Consider the following 5,809-nt stretch of genomic DNA (forward strand, 5'->3'; position numbering starts at 1 on the left):
GACGGGCCACAATCACGTACCCGTAACGTGCCTGCCTTCCAGCGGGTGGGGGGGTCGGACCCCCTCCCACTGGTTGGCGGTGGTCTGTTTTCGCTTCAGGAGCGATCCGCGATGAGGGGATGGCCATTGGTTTCTTGCCTTTCCTCTCGATCGCTCCTGGCGAATGAGTAGCTTCCCCTGCCTGTGTAGTGTAAATGCAGGCCGGAGGAAGTGATATCACTATCCTCGGGGCGGTCTTTTTGAGCGGACGGCGAGGAGAGAAGACATACTAAGTGCACCAACACTACACTGACATGTAGGTACACATAGGCACACTGTCCACCTCCCTACCCCCCCCCCCCCCCCCCCCCCCCCCCCAGTCACAGTGTCACTGATTGCAGTGATCATTTATTTACTGATCACAGCATTTAGTGTCAGTTGTGACTGTAAAAAGTGTCAGGGCAGTTAGTGTTAGGTCCAGGGTAGCCCCCTACCCCCCCCCCAATAAAGGTGTAACCCCCTGATTACCCCTAGAGTTAACCCTTTCACCCCCTTTTGCCCGTGTCACTAAGCAATCGTTTTCTGATCGCTGCATTAGTGTCACTGGTGCCGCTAGGTAGCTAGTTATTTTTTAGGTTCACTGCCAGGTTTTTATAGTGTTAGGTACCCCCATATACTACCTAATAAAGGTTTTAACCCCCTGATTGCCCCTAGAGTTAACCCTTTCACCAGCAATCACCGTATAAGTGTCACTGGTGATGCTGGTTAGCCAGTTAGTTAATTAGTTATTTAGGTTCCCTGTCAGGTTTTATATAGCATCAGGGACCCCCATACACTACCTAATAAAGGTTTTAACCCCTGATTGCCCCTAGAGTTAACCCTTTCACCCCCTTTTGCCAGTGTCACTAAGCAATCGTTTTTCTGATTGCTCCATTAGTGTCACTGGTGCCGCTAGGTAGCTAGTTATTTTTAGGTTCACCACCAGATTTTTATAGCATTAGGTACCCCCATATACTACCAAGTAAAGATTTTAACCCCCTGATTGTCCCTAGAGTTAACCCTTTCACCAGCGATCACCGTGTTACGGGTGACTCTGGTTAGTTAGTTTGCTTTTATAGCATCAGGGCACCCACCATTTATTACCCAATAAAGGTTTAACCCCCTGATCACCCCGGCAGGTGATATCAATGAGGTTTTAGGGTCAGATAGTGTCTGCGTCGCTCCAGGCAGCGCTAGGTTAGTGCCAGTAGCGCTAACACCCACGCGCAAAGCATACACCTCCCGTAGTGGTATCTTTTGGGGGATCAATAGATCAATATCTGATCTGATCAGATCTATACTAGCGACCCCAGCAGTTTAGGGTTCCAAAAAAACGCATTGTTAGCGGGATCAGTCCAGATACCTGCTAGCACCTGCGTTTTGCCCCTCTGCCCAGCCCACCCAAGTGCAGTATCCATCGATCACTGTCACTTACAAAACACTAAACACATAACTGCAGTGTTTGCAGAGTCAGGCCTGAACCTACGATCGCTAACAGTTTTTTGGTAGCTTTTTATATTTAAATCCTGACGGCGGTGCTTGGTTTTCGGGGTCCCATACGTGGCTAGGCTCCCAAAAATTCCCACACATGTGGTATCCCTGTACTCAGGAGAAGCAGCAGAATGTATTTGGGGTGTAATTCCACATACGCCCATAGCATGTGTGAGCAATATATCATTTAGTGACAACTTTGAGCAAAAAAAAAAAAGTTTGTAATATTCCCGCAACTTGTGGCAAAATATAAAATATTTAATGGACTCAACATGCCTCTCAGTAAATAGCTTGGGGTGTCTACTTCAAATGGGGTCATTTGGGGGGTTGTGTTATTTTGGCATTTTATGGCCTTCGAAACTGTGATAGGTTAGTGAGGAGTGAAATCAAAAATTTGCACCCTTAGAAATCTTGAAGGCAGTGATTGGTTTTCGGGGTGCCGTACGTGGCTAGGCTGCCAAAAAGTCCCACATATGTGGTATCCTCGTACTCAGGAGAAGCAGCAGAATATATTTTGGGGTGCAATTCCACATATAACTATGGCATGTGTGAGCAACATATCATTCAGTGACAACTTTTTGTAAACTTTTTTTTTGTCATTATTCAATCACTTGGGACAAAACAAAAAAATATTCAATGGGCTCAACATGCCCCTCAGCAATTTCCGTGGGGTGTCTACTAGTGATGGCCGAACGGTTCGCCCGGCGGTCGTTTCGCGGCGAATTTCCGACTTTCGCCGTCCGCGGGTTCGAACGCCTTTTTCCGTCGTTCGCCCCGGCGGACTTACGTGTTTAATGTATACAAGAACTTTAACCTTTCGTGACACGTTTATCATGTGTTACAGGACAACCAATTGAGACATGACAGCTCATGGACACTTGGACATTCCCCCTAACCTATAAATACACCCGATCCGGTGGCCATTTTACATTCTTTCTTCTGTCACTGTAGGGAAAGGATCCTGTGTGGAGTAGGGACAGAGAAAACGCTAGCTATTTGGTACACAAAAGTTCTTTCAGGACTGTATAGGTGTTAGGTCAGCAGCCTGAGTTTCTTTGTCAGTTTAGATAAAGGGACAGAGCGCTGTATGCTGCTATTTAGGGACAGCTCAGCCAGATTAGTCTTTCTTCATCATCATCATCATCATCATCATTAGCTGTTACTATCAGGTCCACAAAAGAGCTGTTCCAGCTAATCGTTCCAGCCTACTCTTTTTTTGCCAATTTGTATAGGGACAGGGCAGGAAAGCAGTGTGTCAGGCAGTGAGGATAATTTTAAAGACTTGCTGTTACTATTAGTTCCACAAAGGTTCTTTTCAGACTGGTATCAGTGGTACGGTAATAGCTTGTACACGTATAATATTCTTTCTTCCAAATATAGAAAGAAAATTATACTTGACTGCTGCCCTTCTGCTGCAGTCTGCTAATCATTCACAACTCACTTGTTCCACAAAGCTCTTTTATCAGGACTGGTAACTTGGTCTGTCTAGGGTGCTACGGTACATAGGCTTGGGTGCGGTACAGTCTGCTGTTCTGTAAGGACCGCTATCGGTCCACAATACATAGGGTTGCCGTGCACTACTGCTGACCGCTGCCCTATACTGCAGCAGTCCTTCATTGGGTATAGGGACTGACGTACAGTCTGCTAATCACTAACACACAACCTGCTTGGTCCACAAAAGTTCTTATAAGGACTGGTAACTTGGTATAGGGTGCTACGGTACATAGGCCTGAGTGCGTTACAGTCTGCTGTTCTGTAAGGACCGCTATCGGTCCACAATACATAGGGTTGCCGTGCACTACTGCTGACCGCTGCCCTATACTGCAGCAGTCCTTCAGCGGTATAGGACTGACGCACAGTCTGCTAAACACTAACACACAACCTGCTTGGTCCACAAAAGTTTTTATAAGGACTGGTAACTTGGTATAGGGTGCTACGGTACATAGGCCTGAGTGCAGTACAGTCTGCTGTTCTGTAAGGACCGCTATCGGTCCACAATACATAGGGTTGCCGTGCACTACTGCTGACCGCTGCCCTATACTGCAGCAGTCCTTCATTGGTATAGGGACTGACGTACAGTCTGCTAATCACTAACACACAAACCTGCTTGGTCCACAAAAGTTCTTATAAGGACTGGTAACTTGGTATAGGGTGCTACGGTACATAGGGCCTGAGTGCGTTACAGTCTGCTGTTCTGTAAGGACCGCTATCGGTCCACAATACATAGGGTTGCCGTGCACTACTGCTGACCGCTGCCCTATACTGCAGCAGTCCTTCATTGGTATAGGGACTGACGTACAGTCTGCTAATCACTAACACACAACCTGCTTGTTCCACAAAAGTTCTTATAAGGACTGGTAACTTGGTATAGGGTGCTACGGTACATAGGCTTGAGTGCGGTACAGTCTGCTGTTCTGTAAGGACCGCTATCGGTCCACAATAGATAGGGTTGACGTGCACCACTGCTGACCGCTGCCCTATACTGCAGCAGTCCTTCAGCGGTATAGGGACTGACGTACAGTCTGCTAAACACTAATACACAACCTGCTTGGTCCACAAAAGTTCTTATAAGGACTGGTAACTTGGTATAGGGTGCTACGGTACATAGGCTTGAGTGCGGTACAGTCTGCTGTTCTGTAAGGACCGCTATCGGTCCACAATAGATAGGGTTGACGTGCACCACTGCTGACCGCTGCCCTATACTGCAGCAGTCCTTCAGCGGTATAGGGACTGACGCACAGTCTGCTAAACACTAACACACAACCTGCTTGGTCCACAAAAGTTTTTATAAGGACTGGTAACTTGGTATAGGGTGCTACGGTACATAGGCCTGAGTGCGTTACAGTCTGCTGTTCTGTAAGGACCGCTATCGGTCCACAATACATAGGGTTGCCGTGCACTACTGCTGACCGCTGCCCTATACTGCAGCAGTCCTTCATTGGTATAGGGACTGACGTACAGTCTGCTAATCACTAACACACAACCTGCTTGGTCCACAAAAGTTCTTATAAGGACTGGTAACTTGGTATAGGGTGCTACGGTACATAGGCCTGAGTGCGTTACAGTCTGCTGTTCTGTAAGGACCGCTATCGGTCCACAATACATAGGGTTGCCGTGCACTACTGCTGACCGCTGCCCTATACTGCAGCAGTCCTTCAGCGGTATAGGGACTGACGCACAGTCTGCTAAACACTAACACACAACCTGCTTGGTCCACAAAAGTTCTTATAAGGACTGGTAACTTGGTATAGGGTGCTACGGTACATAGGCCTGAGTGCAGTACAGTCTGCTGTTCTGTAAGGACCGCTATCGGTCCACAATACATAGGGTTGCCGTGCACTACTGCTGACCGCTGCCCTATACTGCAGCAGTCCTTCATTGGTATAGGGACTGACGTACAGTCTGCTAATCACTAACACACAACCTGCTTGTTCCACAAAAGTTCTTATAAGGACTGGTAACTTGGTATAGGGTGCTACGGTACATAGGCTTGAGTGCGGTACAGTCTGCTGTTCTGTAAGGACCGCTATCGGTCCACAATAGATAGGGTTGACGTGCACCACTGCTGACCGCTGCCCTATACTGCAGCAGTCCTTCAGCGGTATAGGGACTGACGTACAGTCTGCTAAACACTAATACACAACCTGCTTGGTCCACAAAAGTTCTTATAAGGACTGGTAACTTGGTATAGGGTGCTACGGTACATAGGCTTGAGTGCGGTACAGTCTGCTGTTCTGTAAGGACCGCTATCGGTCCACAATAGATAGGGTTGACGTGCACCACTGCTGACCGCTGCCCTATACTGCAGCAGTCCTTCAGCGGTATAGGGACTGACGCACAGTCTGCTAAACACTAACACACAACCTGCTTGGTCCACAAAAGTTTTTATAAGGACTGGTAACTTGGTATAGGGTGCTACGGTACATAGGCCTGAGTGCGTTACAGTCTGCTGTTCTGTAAGGACCGCTATCGGTCCACAATACATAGGGTTGCCGTGCACTACTGCTGACCGCTGCCCTATACTGCAGCAGTCCTTCATTGGTATAGGGACTGACGTACAGTCTGCTAATCACTAACACACAACCTGCTTGGTCCACAAAAGTTCTTATAAGGACTGGTAACTTGGTATAGGGTGCTACGGTACATAGGCCTGAGTGCGTTACAGTCTGCTGTTCTGTAAGGACCGCTATCGGTCCACAATACATAGGGTTGCCGTGCACTACTGCTGACCGCTGCCCTATACTGCAGCAGTCCTTCAGCGGTATAGGGACTGACGCACAGTCTGCTAAACACTAACACA

The sequence above is a fragment of the Lithobates pipiens genome, unplaced genomic scaffold, assembly GCF_037356315.1.
Source record: "Lithobates pipiens isolate NorthernLeopardFrog02 unplaced genomic scaffold, aLitPip1_a1.2 Scaffold_27, whole genome shotgun sequence".
Classification (NCBI taxonomy): Eukaryota; Metazoa; Chordata; class Amphibia; order Anura; family Ranidae; genus Lithobates; species Lithobates pipiens.